Raw genomic sequence first — 17,227 nt, forward strand, 5'->3', positions numbered from 1 at the left:
GCCGGTGGCAGTGGTGGAGGCGGAAACGATAGGGTCTTTTAAGAGACTCCTGGATGGCTACATGGAGCTTAGAAAAATAGAAGGCTATGGGTAAAGCCTAGGTAGTTCTAAGGTAGGGACATGTTTGGCACAGCTTTGTGGACCGAAGGGCCTGTATTGTGCTTTGTGTTTTCTATGTTTCTATGATTCTATGTGAAGTGATTAATGTAATTCGTATATACTTCCGATTTGGTATATGGCTGCCAGAGTAAATGGAACTATTTATTCTGAAGATGATTACTGAAGCTATTAAAGGAACATAGTACACAAGTGTTTAGATTCAGATTCAGATTTATTTATCAGATGTATATCGAAACGTACAGTGAAATGCATCATGAGCGTTAACAACTAACACACCCTAGGGATGTGCTGGAGGTAACCCACAAGTGTTGCCCGATATTCTGGCTCCAAAATAGCATGCTCACCATGCCTGACTGAGCAAGACAGAGCACAAAACATAACATTCCAATTGACAAAGCAACAACATCAAAACAAGCCCCGTGCCTCCCTCCTACCTGCTGTTGCACTTGGATAAGCTATCTGGGTCTCCAGTCTCCAGCAGACTCATGGAATTGCAGGCTTAGGTCCTTCAACATCCCAACTGAACTTGCAGAGCTTTGCAGACTCACGTTTCTGGCCACTGGGACTCGACTTCTGGATTTCCAATCAATCGTCAAGCTTCGAACTGGACTTCTGATCAACCTTTGAGCTACAATCTGGACTTCCAATTTCCCGCTTCAATTCTGATCGCCCTTTAGACTTTGACCTTCGGTATCCATCCAAGATTTGCAGATAATGACGAATGGGGACCTGAACTCCAGGCCTCAAGCAACAGAGAATGAAGCCTTTAATTCCAGTTTTACGATTCCATAAGACCATAAGACATAGGAGCAGAAATAGGTCATTTGGCCCATCGAGTCTGCTCCGCCATTTCATCATGACTGATCCATTTTTCTGTTCAGCCCCAATCTCCTGCCTTCTCCCTGTATCCCTTCATGCCCTGACCAATCAAGAATCTTCAAACTTTGCCTTAAATAAACATACAGACTTGGCCTCTATGCTGCCTGTGGCAAAGAATTCCACAGATTCACCACTCTCTGGCTGAAGAAATTCCTCCTCACCTCCGTTCTAAAAGGACGCCCCTCTATTCTGCGGCTGTGTCCTCTGGTCTTAGACCCTCCAACCATAGGAAACATTCGTTTACCTAAAGGGTCCTTGACCCTCGTTCCTTGCTGATCTGCTGCCATCCAACCACATCCAAGTTACTGACCTTCAAACAGAGCGGACTCCAACCTGTCCAATAACTCCCCCACATCCCTGTCACTAAACTCTAACCTGATCCCTAACCCAGCTCACTGGCCTATGCATGCATTGGATCATCCTTCATGATTCCGACCAGCTCTATCCGCCACATGTTCTCCACCTCCCCACTTTGAGCATTTTGAAGAAAACATTCTGTTTGAGACTTGTAACACATGCAAAATGCTTTGGAACTCAGAAGGCCAGGCAGCATCTATGGAAAAATGTACAGTTGACATTTCGGGCTGAAACCTCTCAGCAGGACTGGAGAAAAAACACTGAGGAGTAGATTTCAAAGGGTGGGGAGAAACACAAGATGACAGGTGAAACCTGAAGGGGGACAGATGAAGTAAAGAGCCGGGAAGTTGATTGGTGAAAGAGATACAGGCCTGGAGAAGGGGAAGTCTGTTTGAAGAGGACAGAAGTCCATGGAAGAAAGAAAAAAGGGAGGTGATGGGCGAGCAAGGAGATAAGGTCAGAGAGGGAAAAGGGGATGGGGAAAGGAAAGATGAAGGAGAGGGAGGGGCATTAGCAGAAGTTCAAGAAATCGATGTTCATGCCATCGGGTTGGAATCTACCCAGACAGAGAATAAGGGTTTGTTCCTCCAACCTCATCACTACACTGGAGGAAGCCATGGATAGACATAACTGAATGGGAATGGGAACTGGAGTTAAAATGGGTGGCCACTGGAAGGTGCCGCTTTTTCTCTTGTAGATTGAGAGACTGCTTCGCTGAGCACCTACGCTCTGTCAGCCAGAAAAAGCAGGATCTCCTAGTGGCCACCCATTTTAATTCCACTTCCCACTTCCGTTCAGATATGTCTATTCATGGATTGATGGAAAATCAACCAAAGCTCAGGAATATGATGTAAATTTTCCTGCTAAAAATTACCTTCCAAAATATACACTTACAGCTTATTGAGTGCCATGGGTTATTTCCTGTTTTTATCCATCATTATTTAATTGAGCTACCACAATGGCATTACTATGAATTCTTCCTCACCTTCACAAATTATTTAATGTCTGACAAAAATGGCACTACAAAGTTTTTCATACATTGCTGAACGAAGGGAAGATGTGTGACAGGGTAGGGATGCAGAAAATTGAATGACCCAAGTTGTCATATTGACTAAAAGGTGGAGATGGCAGAGATGAATATAAATAGGGGAAATGACTTGGATCAGTTCCAATTTACGTACTGGAGCAACAGGTCCACAGCAGATGCCATTTCATAGGCTTTTCGCTTATCACTGAAACATCTGGACAGTAAATATACATACATCAGTATGCCCTTTATCGACTGCAGATTAGCATTCAATACCATCATCCCTTAGAAATAATAAGACCTTGGCCTCATTACCTTTCTGTGCGACTGGATCCTCGATATCCTGCCTTGCAGATTACAATCTGTTCAGAGTGGTAACAACATCTTCTACACAATCTCCATCAGCACAGATGCACCACAAGACTGTGCGATTAGCCCCCTGCTCCACTCCCTTTACACTTATGACTGTGTAGCTAAGCACAGCTCCAATGTCACATTGAAGTTTGCTGATGACACCACAGTCATAGGCAAAATCAAAGGTAGTGATGAATTAGCATTTGGAAAGGAGCTTAACAATCTGGCTGAGTGGTGCCACAACAACCACCTCTCACTCAATAATTGCAAGACCAAGGGGCTGATTATTGACTTCAGGAGGAGGAAATCAGAGGCTCATGAGTCAGTCCTCATCGGAAGATAAGAGATAGAGAGGATTGGCAGCTTTAAATTCCTTGTTGTTACTATTTCGGAGGACCTATCCTGGGACCAGCACATTAAGGGCAATTGCTAAGAAAGCACGGCAGCACATCTACTTCCCTAGGAGATTGCGAAGATTCAGCATGACATCTAAAACTTTGACAAACTTCTGTAGATGTGTAGTGGAAAGTATATTGACTGACTGCATCACAGCCAGGTATGGAAAAACTAATGCCCTTCAATGGGAAATCCTATAAAAGGTGTGTGGATATGGCCTAGTCCATCACAGGTAAAACTGTCCCCTTTATTGAGCACATCTACATGAAATGTTGTTGCAGGAAAGCAGCATTCATCATCAGGGACGCCCACCAGCCAGGATGTGCTCTCTTTTCACTGCTGCCATCAGGAAGAAAGTGCAGTATGCTTTGAACTCACACCAGCAGGTTCAGGAACAGTTATTACCCTTAACCATCAGGCTCTTGAACCAAAGGGGATAACTTCATTCAACTTGACTTGCCCCATCGTTGAAATGTTCCCATAACCTATTGACTGACTTTCAAGGATTTTTCATCTCATGTTCTCGATATTTATTGATTATTTATTTTTTATTATTATTTCTTTCTTTCTGTATTTGCACAATTTGCTATCTTTTTCACACTGGTTGAACACCCAAATTGCTGAGGTATTTCATTGATTCTGTTATGGTTATTGTTCTATGGATTTATTGAGTATGCCCGCAAGACAATGAATCTCAGGATTGTATACATATTTGTATTTTGATAATAAACCTACTTTGAACTTTGAACTAATGAATAAATTTGAGATTAATAGAAAAGGAGTGAGAAAGCAATGAAATGATGGAATTGTGAGAAATGTCCAGAATGGCTGATTATCTGAAACAGTTGAATTCATTGTGTGAATTTATAATGTATTGAATTGGAAAATGAAGTTCTGTTGCATTAGATTAGATTAAACTTCACTGGAAACTGCACGTCAAAGACAGAGGTTAGAGCAGGAATGCAATAGAGAATTAAAGTGACAGGCAAATAGAAGGTTAATTTGCACAACGTGTTGTTGCTTTAATTTAAACTTATTGCTTCTTCAGGAATTCACCATGACCAGAATGAAAACGTTCTTCCATTTTCTAATTCATGTAATGGGTTGTTATCATGGAAGTCTACCATACCTGAAAGAGTAGGACAACTTGAACACCAACTTGCTGATGTTTGTGCTTAATTCTATAAGTGCCGTCATGGGAAGGTGCACTTTGATTTACAATGCAACGATGGAGAGCACTTTTTACATTTATGTTTGACAGTAAAATCTAGTGTATCGACTAAAATGAATCACTTGTGAATCTCTCAATGAACTTCATAGTTATTGTGAAACTGCCAGATTCATGACATCATTGTGAATGATTCCTGCTACTGCCAGTTACAGAAAGTAGTTAGTATTTTAGAGATGATTATGAAGACACGTAGTCCTCTTTTATTGTCATTTAGTAATGCATGCATTAAGAAATGATACGTTATTTCCTCCGGTGTGATATCGCAAAACACAAGACAAACCAAGACTGAAAAAATTGACAAAACCACATAATTATAACATATAGTTACAAACAGTGTAACAATACCATAACTTGATGAAGAAGTCCGTGAGCACAGTAAAGTTCAAAGTTTCTCAAATGTCCCACATCTCACGCAGACAAGAGAAGGAAGAAAAACTCTCCCTGCCATGCCGACCACAATCCGACTCTGAGTCATCTGAAAACTTCGAGCTCTGATCAGCTGTCTGACACCAAGTACGTAGCGCCATCTCTGTCCGAACGATTCGACCTCCTTCTCGGTTGCCAAAAGCAGGCAAGGCCAGGGATTTTGAGGCCTACCCTCTGAAAGATTCACGACCACACAGTAACGACAGCAGTGAACGGGCGTTTCAGAAATTTCTCCAGATGTTCCTCTGTGCTTTCACGTCCATTCTCCATCAAATCAGAATTGTCCACAGCCCCTAAATGAGGCTAATGGCCTGATTTATGGTCCTGTCTTGACATTCAGCTGACTTGGTCAATAAAGAGAACCATTGAAGCTGTGGAATCTCACTCCAGTGGAAAAAAAAATCCTTTGTTATGTTTTTTCATCTCTGTTCAACTAGTATAATTTTTGCCACTTATTTTCCTTCTGTAGTCAGCATATTGCAGGTCAAATATAATTCATATGGAGTTTTGAAATGATTTTATTTTGGATGTAGCTGTCAGCAATTTTTGGCATGATACAAGATAAACTTTGCATGTTGGAGATGAAAACAATGACATTTGACCTATAATTCACCAAGTTATGTAGTATTATATTTTCTTCATGTCATATATTGTAAATTAATCAATAAATAGAGATTGCCTGTTATATTAGAACAACATGACCATTATCATTAGTGTAATAGAGATAGGCAATAAACATTGGCTTTGACAATGGTGACTGCATCTTCATACATAATACTTTATACTTTATCGTCGCCAAACAATTGGTACTAGAACGTACAATCATCACAGCAATATTTGATTCTGCGCTTCACACTTCCTGGATTACAAGTATTAAATATTAAAAATAGTTAAAATTAGTAAATATTAAAAATTTAAATTATAAATCAGAAATAGAAAATAGAAAAATGGGAAGTAAGGTAGTGCAAAAAAACTGAGAAGCAGGTCCGGATGTTTGGAAGGTACGGCCCAGATCTGGGTCAGGATCCGTTCAGCAGGCTTATCACAGTTGGAAAGAAGCTGTTCCCAAATCTGGCTGTACGAGTCTTCAAGCTGCTGGACCTTCTCCCGGAAGGAAGAGGGACGAAAACTGTGTTGGCTGGGTGGGTCGTGTCCTTGATTATCCTGGCAGCACTGCTTCGACAGCTCCCACAGCGTGCGGTGTAAAGTGAGTCCAAGGACAGAAGATTGGTTTGTGTGATGTGCTACGCCGTGTTCACGATCTTCTGCAGCTTCTTTCGGTCTTGGGCAGGACAACTTCCATACCAGGTTGTGATGCACGCTTGAAGAATGCTTTCTACAGTGCATCTATAAAAATTAGTGAGGGTTTCAGGGGGCAGGCCGAATTTCTTTAGTTTTCTCAGGAAGTAAAGGCGCTGGTGGGCCTTCTTGGCAGTGAACTCTGCTTGGCTGGACCAAGTCAGGTCACTTGTGATATCGACCCCGAGGAACTTAAAGCTTTTGACCTGTTCCACTTGCACACCACTGATGTAAATTGGGTCATGCGGTCCGCTACTCCTTCTGAAGTCAACAACCAATTCCTTCATCTTGCTGACATTGAGGGATAGGTTATTGTCTTCGCACCATGCCACCAGGTTCTTAATTTCCTCCCTGTACTCAAACTCATCATTACCCGAGACACGGCCTACAATTGTTGTGTCATCAGCAAACTTATATTTTGAGTTTGATGGAAACTTGGCTACACTATCATGGGTGTACAGTGAGTACAGCAGGGGGCTGAGTACACAGCCTTGTGGGGCACCGGTGCTCAGAGTGATTGTAGAGGAGAGCTTGTCCCCTATTTTTACAGCATGGGTAGTGTCTGTGAGGAAGTTGAAGATCCAGCTGCAGATCTGAGTGCTAAGGCCCAGATTCCGGAGCATAATCTCATAAACTTTTTTGAAACAACATGTTGACAGGTGAACAAGCTGGACTTAGCTGATTTATATCCTGTTCTCCAGTATTTCACTTGTTAGTACAGTGTTATTTCCTTTATATTTTTTACTGTTCCTGGTGATGAATGACTTGGGATCCTTACTCCGCACTTTCTGAGTTAATATTGTTTGAGTATTTTCCTATTTATTTGTTGCTCATTCTTTGCATTGTAAAGTTGTTCTCACATCACAGTCTGAAATACAGTAAGTTTTATTGACTTGTCATTTTTTAATTTTTTTAATTTTCTATTTCTCATCATCCCTCTTTCATCTTTGCAACTTTTGGTACTTAACTCTGTATAGCTCAATTAATATCCACATTTTGACTTTTAATGTTTTAATTGACTCATCTTTGGAGTTTAACTGTTTCTTTACATGTTTGTATCAAGGCTAAAATCAAGTTAAATGCGAATGTTTCCTGACAAAACACAAGCAGGTTATTAGTAGGTGTCACTTGCAAACTCTGCTGATGATAGCTTCCTTCAGGATTGACCCAGTGGACCAGAAAGGTTCTAGGCTGCTGCTGTTTACTTGATTTTTTTAAATCAAAAATAATTGTTATGGGCACTACAGTTACTACTGGGGCCTCTGATCTCACAAGAGATGGTGCTGCTTTTCCCTCTCATATCTATGAACTCCTGCTTCTAAATTTAATTGATTTGCATCCGTTGTGGACAGGGTAATGATTAGCACTGGGACATAATAATGAGCTTGGTAGAACGGTCACTTCCACAATCATTTGAAGCGTGCTGATGATCCAGGAACCATTTCCTGTCATTACTCTGCTTTTGGAGATCAGAGAAAAGAGGCTGTGATTTCTGTTCAAAGGTTTTTTTTAATTATCCAAGTACAGTATGTAAACACTTCTAAAACTTGTCTCCTGTGGCTATAGAATGAGTTGGCTGGTGGTGTAGTGGCATCAGCACTGGATTTCAGGACGGATGATCCTGAGTTCAATCCAATGGTTCCCAACCTGGGCAGCAGCAGTATCTGTGCAGAAGAAAGGCCTGGCAATCTACTTCAGTATCTTGGACCCTATGGACCCTATGGTTCATCAGGTCACAAAGAGTCGGACTCAGCTAAACAACTGAATAACAACAAAACCTATAAAATACAGAAAACCATATAAGTAGTTGAAAGAAAGACATCAGTTTCCCCCGCATGAAAAGAAAAAGGAACTAAACCTCACAAACCCCAAACACCCCCAACTCCAACCTCGTACAAAAACTAACAGATCACCCAACCCCACCCCCCAGTCTGCCAATCTGCAACAAGAAGGAATGGGCGAGAACATGAAAAAAACATAGAACTGAAAAAAAATATGAATATATGAATTACAGTTAGCTTCAACTACAGTTCCATCCATAAATCTCAGTATTTCGATAACATCTCTGAGAGCACGGGACACAGTGGCCCCTCCGAGGGCAGCGACTTGAACTAGTAGCCCTTTAGATGGCAACCATTCAAACCAGCGTGATGCTTTATTTTCTTTGCTCAAGAATTTCTACATTTCTCCAATCCTTAAGCTGGTTCATCTATTCTCTTCCTGCTGTTCATCTATTATGTTACAGTTCGTCTTTGTGATAACCTAAATCTCATTTTGAATTTGACATAAGCACGTAGAATATCCATGACTGCATAGGCAAAAATATGCAAATATACTTATCCCACTATCTCAAAAAATTAAAGTATATTTGGGTCTGGTTGTAAGCAAAGCTAAATGTGTGCTATTATGTTATTGAATATGCAATGCTTATTAGTTGGTGAGATGTTATATGCTGTGAAAAAAAATCTAGCGTCTATTTCTCTGCAAGCATTGCTCGAAGCTTTGCAGTTGATGTAGCATTGTGAGAAATAAGCTGTGGAGAAGAATTCTTGAAAATTCTTCTGGATTGTTTCAGAGTTGTGTTAAGAACCTCAGGAACAGAACCAGAGCTGGCCATACAACTGCTTGAGTTGCTGCACTATTTAGATAAGATTATGCCTGATGCTTGATTCTCAAATCCTTTCACATATAATTTCTATGGATCTCACTTGAAACTATATTCCTGACTGAGTATCCAGTCATAAGATTTTTAAAAATTGCAATAATCAGAAGATATCTTTCTGTCTTAACTACCATTTTTCACTCAATGTGAGTTTTTCTATCAATGCTATTTCTGTTTAAATTGCTGTCTCTCCCTATCATTGCTTATTATGACCCAAATTGCTACTTTGCTTTGTACCAACCAGGCCATGGTCTCTTCTACTACTAGCATCAGGCAGGAGGTACAGAAGCCTTAGGTCCCACACCACCAAGTTCAGGAACAGTTATTATCCTACAACCATCAGGCTCTTGAACCAGCATGGATAACTTGACTCATCACACCTCTGGACTGATTCTATGATATATAGACTCACTTTCAAAGACTCTTTACACCTCATGTTCACAGTATTTTTTTATTTGCACAGTTTGTCTTCTTTTTCATATTGATTTTTTGTTAGCCTTTGTTCATGTATGGTGTCTCATCGATTCTATTGCATTTTTTTATCTTTCCCTGTAAATAACTGCAAGAAAATAAATCTCAAGGTAGTATATGGTAACATATACATACTTAGATTTAAAGATCACTTTCAATTTTGGCTTTAACTTTTTGTTGAGCCATAATTTTCTCATCAGCTGATCACTTGTCTTCCTGTTATTTAGTTTACAACTCTTTCTACAGTCTTAGTTATTACTACTTTGGGCACATTGTTTCATAGTACACGATTTTTGCTGATGAAATGTGTTTTTATTTATTTGCTGGATTCTTGAAACAAAACTCAGTTGTAGTTTGCTTGAATCATGTGATCTGGCAAGGTGATTTATTTGTCCTGTCAAAGAGAAGAGTCAGCATGTCATTGCTTGTGAAAAATCTTCTAGGTAAAATGCATGGTGGAAAATTTCTTGGTCAAAAGGACTTATCACTTCAGATGTGCATTTTCAGTACACACTTTGATTACAGCCATCAGATCCTCTGTTACAAAGCTATGTCCCTGAGGACTGAGAACAGTTTATAACACATTAATATGAGGAATAATTTCACCTTTGTGTCTATTCATTCTGTGTTTTGGTACAGGAAATTTACAAGGACTACCATTGGGCTCTGTACAACTCTGTATGATTCATTACAAAGCTTGCTGAGCCTAATTAAATAAACAAAATAACAATAAATATAATAAATAAAAACGATCAGAGAGCTGTAATCTTCTGCAAAGCCCAACAGCCTGCAACTGTGCATTTGAAAGACAAAGTGGCGGATCCAGTGGAGTAGGAAGTCAACTGAATGAGTACTAGGTATTTAGCTTGAGCTAGTGTGTGCAAATAACTTAACAGGGTTTGATCTTATCATGTTGCAAATGTCAATTGAATTGTTTCCCAGATTAACTTTGAATTAGATGTGTAAAAACTTGTGGCTATAAGCAACTTCTAGTTGGGAGTTTGGAAGTGGATCTTCCGTTTGAATTGAATTATGTTGTGCTTATTATGTTGCTTTGCCAGAAGTGAATGATTTACACAAGGAAGAAACATGAGTTATGTGAGTCCAACAAAGTAAAAAAGCTCTGAGTGCTATAGACTGTTAGTCAGGAAACGAATTTTGATATTTAAAGGTAGCTTGAGCTGCATAGTTACTTCAATTTCTTTGCATTTGTGGGAGTTTATGAAAACTGAAGGTTCTGTCTAATATTGTTCTTATTACTAGGATTTGAAAATCTTAAATATGGTGTGATTATAATCTTCAATACATTTTGCATCAAAATAACATAAGCCCTGCAAGGTTTTCTGATGATCAAAGCTTCAAAGAGCTTATTGGATCGCACATTAAGGTCTGAAATCCCCAGACTAATGCTAATAGTACCAAGTAATTCTGGGAGTATCTTACAATGGTTGCCTGACAACACAGTGTGATCTAATTTCCATTGCATTTCACTGGGAGCAACTTGCAGCAAATATGGCATAAATATCACTGATAAATGCAAGTTTAACTCCTGCTGGTAAACACTTGGTTGAATTATCAGAGTGGCATAGGCAACCCAGAAATAATTATTACTTTTGTTCACTGGAAGATGAAATATTTTCAATTACAGAGAGTGTGAAGTAAGTTGCAATGCACAATCAAATTTCAAGACCAAATGTTCTTGTCAGATCTCCAACCAACTTATTTTTGAATAATAGCATTGGTCAGAACAAGGACCATAAAAAGAACATTAACCTCCATTCTCTCCAACCTCAGAAAAAATATAAGAAGCACATCCTATTTTACCATGTTCAATAAAACATAAACTCCAATAATCCAAGATGATGCTCTAAATTTGAATTTGTATTCTGAACATTACATATTTTGAAGGACAATGCAAATCCAGGCTACTGTTCAGAGTTCAATTCCATTTTACATAAAAACTTCTTTCGCACATTTTTATTTTGGCTTTCCAGGTGCTGTGAATCCTATTTTTTTATTGATTATTCCATATCAGTGCTTATCCATGCTCTGATGAATTCCCTTGAGTAAATTCCTGGAGGGGATTCTGAGAGAAAGGATCTACTTGTATTTGGAAAGGCAAGAAATGATTAGCGATATTCAGTGTAGCTGTGCGTGGTAAATTATGTATTTGAGTGAGCTTTTTTGAAGACACGACTAAGAGGATTGGCAAGAGTGTATTTCAAAGGTTCAAAGGGTCATTTTATTATTAAAGTATAAAATATCTATCCATATACGTCTGAGATTTGTCTTCTCCAGATAGCCACGATTAAAGAAAGAACATGAAAGTCATTCCGAGAGAAACATCACACCCATAACCTGCACAAGAAAGAATAGCATCCCGATTATCCACTCCCAAACCCCCTTCCCCCACACAAAACACAACAAGAACATCGATTAAAAACCCCCCTTCCCTTGCACAAAAGGCAATAAGAAAATTGATCCCTAAACACCCCCTCGCCGGCACAAAAATACAACAGAATGTAACAAGAACATCAACCCCAAAACCCCCTCCCCTCTCACAACAAAACAAAAAAGGAATGTGAGATAAAAAAAACACAGAATATAAAACCTTAAGTCTGAAAATGTCCACAGCCCATAAACGTAATAGTCCAATCCATAAATGCAGATCCACGATACCATCCACCGACATCACTGACGTTCATCAAGAGAGTGGGATACAGACATCCCACCCTGCAAAAACTCATTTCAGGGAAGTAGCACCATCAATTTGCGGGAGACTTCCGGGAGAGGTGGAATGTCTGCAACAGAGTAGCTCCTTAGCAGCTAACCAGCTAGTTTAAATAACGTTAGCTATGTTAATGAACGAATGCCACCCGTTAAACTCACCTCAACATGTCTTTTACAGTCTTAACCCACCAGGGGCAATAGAAAAGTCACTGTTGCAAACAGTGCAGCGAGCAACACTGTCATTATTTTTGACCCCTATTAGGCAGGGGTACGCTTTAGTGTAGTCTGGGGTGATGTACGTTTTATATTTTTTTGGAACACTCTGCCATGGTGCGCTGTTGCTCTCTCTCTCGCTCTCGCGCTCTCGCTTGCTTGCTCTGTCGCACTCTCTCTCTCACTTGCTTTCTCTCTCACGCTCTCACTCTCTCTCTCGTGGTCGCTCTCGCGCTCTCTCTTGCTTTCTCTCACTCGCTCGCTCTCAAAAAAATTGATTTCCGTGATATTGTATATAATTTGCGGGCATCAGGGAGCCACTATTCATATACGGGAGACTCCCGGAACTTCCGGGAGAGGTGGGATGTCTGGGGATACCAGATGAGGTAGAGGCCTAGCCACACAACAAACCACAGCTAATTTACAGGTATGCTCAATATGGACTTTAGCAAGACTTTTACCAAAGTCCAACATGGCAGTTTAGTCTGGTCTGCTGGGTCACATGAAATTCCAGGTGAGCAAGCTAATTGGAAACAAAATTGTCTTGGAGAAAGAAGACAGAGAGTGATTTTTTTTTCTGATTGGGGGCACTGGATTGTTCTGTGTGTCGTATGGGTACTTTGTGTCCCAGCAAATTACGGATGGAGAAAGTACTAACAATGTAGCAGGCATCATCAAGACGTGAAAAAATGAGGGTTTCTCAGAAGCAGATTCCTGGAGCTCATCACTCTCCAGCAACAGATTTAAGGGAATAGAAGCTCTATGCTTCTATTTTGCACCATCTACTGGCTATTGCAGGCGTGTTCAGACACTGGCCCATGTTTTCCACTGGAAAGTGAGGACTCAGAGGGCATACTAAGTTGTAAGTCCTTATCAAATGAAGGACATAAAATGTAATCTTCTGAAATAAAAAAAATCAGGATTCCAAAATTTCCATAGACTACAATCAAGCAACAAGGAACCCTAAATTGGACTGACAACATCACATGGACTTGGAAACTATGTATTTGTATTGATGGTTACGAAATGAAATCTGTCCGAAAATTGGGAATGAACAACAATCTTTCCAAGAAAGCATTATCTAGATTGCAGAACTATCCTTCCAGGCAGATTGCAGAGAAACTGTGATTGTTGACATATACAGATTACAGAGCAAACAGATAACTTAATGGAGAAACTCATCAGGTCATGCAGCATCAAACACCACAGTAGTAATAATAATTATAATCATAATAACAATGTTTAAGCATATTTAAAATGTATTTTTATTATGGTTGAAAACTTAATTTTATTAAAATATTCTGTCAATTGATTTGTTCTCATCTAATTCTGTCACTTTTATATATTGAGGTTGAACAAAAAAATCAAAGTTGCAGTCTGTCAGTTTGCAGCAACTTCTTAGAAATATTATTTTTCCTTTATTATGAATTACCATGAACCAGTTCAGTTTATGTTCTTTTCCTCATTGGTACCTATCGTGAGAGCTACTTAAAATAACATGAAGCTACCTTGTAGGCTTGAACAAGGTAATTTCAGCACATGACTACCCATATAAATACTGCACAACTTGAAGACCTGTTAAGCACAATCAGATGATTAAGTGAAGATACTTAGTGAGCTCCCAGGGCAAACTTTTTAAGAGGATCTCTGCTCTCACTTTGCCAAAAATGTGTGTAGTAGATACAATGGCCAGGAAAGCAGTTCTGCAACACTTCACGGAGAGCAGAAGACTTCACAAGACACAGAAGAAGTCATGGTCATTCACTATAACCAAGGAAGACCCCAGTTATAACAACTATTCGTACCACTGGATCCAGACTTCTGAGGTCAAGCGAGTGGAATTGCCCCCAGTATAATCACAAACAAGAGAAAATCTGCAGATGTTGGAAATCCAAGCAACACACACAAAATGCTGGAGGAACTCAGAAGGCCAGGCAGCACCTAAGAAACCCTTCTGTTTGAAACGTTAACTGTCCTCTTTTCCTAGATGCTGCCTGACTTGCTGAGTTCTTCCAGCATTTTGTGTGCGTTCCCCCAGTGTAATGGCTTTTCCACTTTTAAAACTCTCCTGCACAGGTTTGCTGTCATTGTCGGACATGGCAAACAACTAGTCATATTTCTTTACCCTTGTGCTGGTATTTCAGATGAGCATACATCTGATTACAATTCAAGTAATGGCATAATCATGTGGATCCCATCATAGCAGGGCACAATATATTTTGTGTCATTTGCTCTCCCACATTGAAAAAAGAAGAATAAAGAAAATCATGAGACAACCTGTTTTTATTGCACTCTTTTGACAAGTTGAAGCTCTAAATACATATCCCAAACTTCATGGGAATATTTTGAAATCTAAAAAAAATTCTGATCAAGATGTTTCTTTTCCAAGAATACATCAAGCATTTGGAGCAGATTGATTGTATCCTTTCCTGAATTTTCTTTCCTGATGAGTTCAGTGAAAAAAAAAGTAAGAAATCTAATGTGCAGCCAGTTTGCAAAGATAGCATGCTGTTTTATAGTCTAAGACACATTTCACCCCAGCTGAATGTGAGAGTATGGAGCATTACAAAATATACTAGTTAGGTTGCAATTGGCATTTTGTTTTTACATTTCTTTGCTTCCTGTTTTGGGCAGAATATCATAGACATGAAAAATTACTCAACAGAATGAAATCACAAATAAGAAGCTACAAGTTTGAAGATGGCATTAAGAATCTTATCATTGTAGAGACAAAAATCTAATAGTTTTCAAAATTATGAAAAAATCTTGAAGGGAAGATGGTGATCTAGGAAAGTGTTGTTTTGTGCTTTATTTGCTCTGGTTTGTGAAGAATAAGAAAGAATACCAGCATTTTGTTGGCATGAAGATATGGCAGTATATGTGCAATCCTCGTATTCTTTCATCCTTATAATCTTATTGGAAATGATATGAAGTTGTTATTCAGACTGGAACTGTAGCAGTGAACATTCAAGATTGTTCATTGTCATTCATCAGTACACAAATGTGAAAGGAAACAAAATGAATGTTACTCTGGATCTGATGTAGCATACCAAAAATACAATAAGTATAAAGAACACAATAGAAACATGAGTATTGAATTTGGGCCCTTGAGCCTGCTTTATCATTCGGTGAGATTGTGGCTGATTTATATCTGAACTCTATTCAGCAGGCATTTTAATCCTCTCATGAATTTGTCCAACAAAAAGCAAGCTGTATCATGTTTGTTTCTGTTGAAGCACTTGTTCATTTTCAGCATGTCTACATACTAAGGGAGGCTCTCTTCTATTGAAAGGAAATTGACATGGATCACTGGATCCTCCCACTTTGCAACTCTTACCTCCCTGGGATGATTTGGAATTCTCCATCATTATAGAATACTTTCAACACCCATTCCATTTCAATTGAATCAAAACTTATTCTAAATGAAGAGTTAGATGATTTTTTTTTAACGTGCATTGGTTCAATAGCAGCATAGAATTGGAAAGGACAATTGGTTCTGGTTAACTCTATCTCCTTCACTTTGTTTCTGTTACTTCAACTACTGTAAAGATGCCCAGGGGAATCAGCTTGACAGACAAACACAGCAGTATTGATACATTGCTATCACAGCAGGAACGGAGCTTAAGAATTACAGTTTGAAGTTAGACATTCATTTTCTAATAAACTATTTATGTAATGTTGAGACTTGTTAATTAGATGAGAAGTATCCTCTATTTCTGGCACACTGAATGCTAATAAAATAGTTTTCTTTATCTCCATTCAAGTTGCCATTAACTTTTTTTGGATCAAAAAAGAATGACAATTATGACCTAGATGCTGTCCCACAGTACGAGGGGTGATTGATAAGTGTGTGGCCTGCGGTAGAAGGAGGTGAGTTATTAACTTCAAACTTCAAAGAGTTGAACTACACACATATGTAACGAGAGTGTCTTGCACCTCCAGGTGGTCCACAGCAGGGGTGATTGATAAGTTTGTGGCCTAAGGTAGAAGGAGATGAGTTATACAATTCTCGTTACATGCACGTGCAGTTCAACTCTTTGAGTGAAAATGCAGAAAGTTTGAAGTTAATAACTCACCTACTTCTACCATAGGCCACGAACTTATCAATCACCCCTGCTGTGGACCACTTCTGGAAGTCCAAGGCGCCGACTTCTACAAAGAAGTGATCCGTATGCTCCACAGCCGCTGGACTGAGTGTGTAAATCTAGGAAAAGTAAATGTGCTAGGTTTTCTAAAATTGACTCTTTCTACCTTAGGCCATGAACTTATCAATCACCCCTCGTATATTTAATTCTAATGTTTGGAGTTTGAATATACATATATATATTCTTCCCAGTGCACAATCTAAATATGTCATAAGTCTATTTACTGAGAATGTAGACCCTTAAACATGGAAGTGGTTGTATTTTGGAATCTAGAGCACATGGGTTTACTGAGAAATTTCATCAGAAATGATGTCATTTTATAGCATCATGAACGACTGGTTGGTACCGTAGGGAATGTCAAATCTTACCTCTAAACTCTCTGGTGATTTCTACCATCAGTTTTCTTACCAACCTCCCGCATAACTTTAGTGTAATTGGCTGCTGGTATTAATACATCCAAAGGTTCTTGAAATGTCTGGAGAAATTACACAATTTAGGTACCATCACTATGGCTTTGGGTGGGGCAGGTTACACCATGCAAACTTGATTTTTTGAGTAGGTAACAAAGGTACTTGGTAAGGTTAAGGCAATGAATATAATCTACATGGATTTGATACGGTACATTTCAAAGTTTCAAAGAATATTTATTACTAAAGAATATATAAACTATACAACCTTAAGATTTGTTTGTTTACAGACATCTACAATGCAAGAAACATGAAAGAATCCAATAAAAAATAATAGTAAAAAGACCCTCATCAAATGTGTAAAAAAGGGGAAAAAATAGAAATCACGCAAACAATAGAAGTCAGCAATAACATTCCGAACCATAATGAATCAAGTTGTCAAATAGTTTATTGCCATTTAACTCCACACACACACATATTATTAGAAATGAGACAACGTTTCTTCAAACC

The 17,227-nt window shown here is 39.0% G+C and overlaps 1 protein-coding gene across 4 annotated transcripts in view; it reads left to right on the forward strand.

Annotated features, from left to right (window-relative positions):
* LOC134356779 (contactin-4-like) overlaps positions 1–17,227 on the forward strand; it is a 2,290,679-nt gene that overhangs the window by 1,716,061 nt on the left and 557,391 nt on the right. The gene's annotated exons all lie outside the window — the stretch shown is intronic.

This window comes from Mobula hypostoma, chromosome 15 (genome assembly GCF_963921235.1).
Source record: "Mobula hypostoma chromosome 15, sMobHyp1.1, whole genome shotgun sequence".
NCBI lineage: Eukaryota > Metazoa > Chordata > Chondrichthyes > Myliobatiformes > Myliobatidae > Mobula > Mobula hypostoma.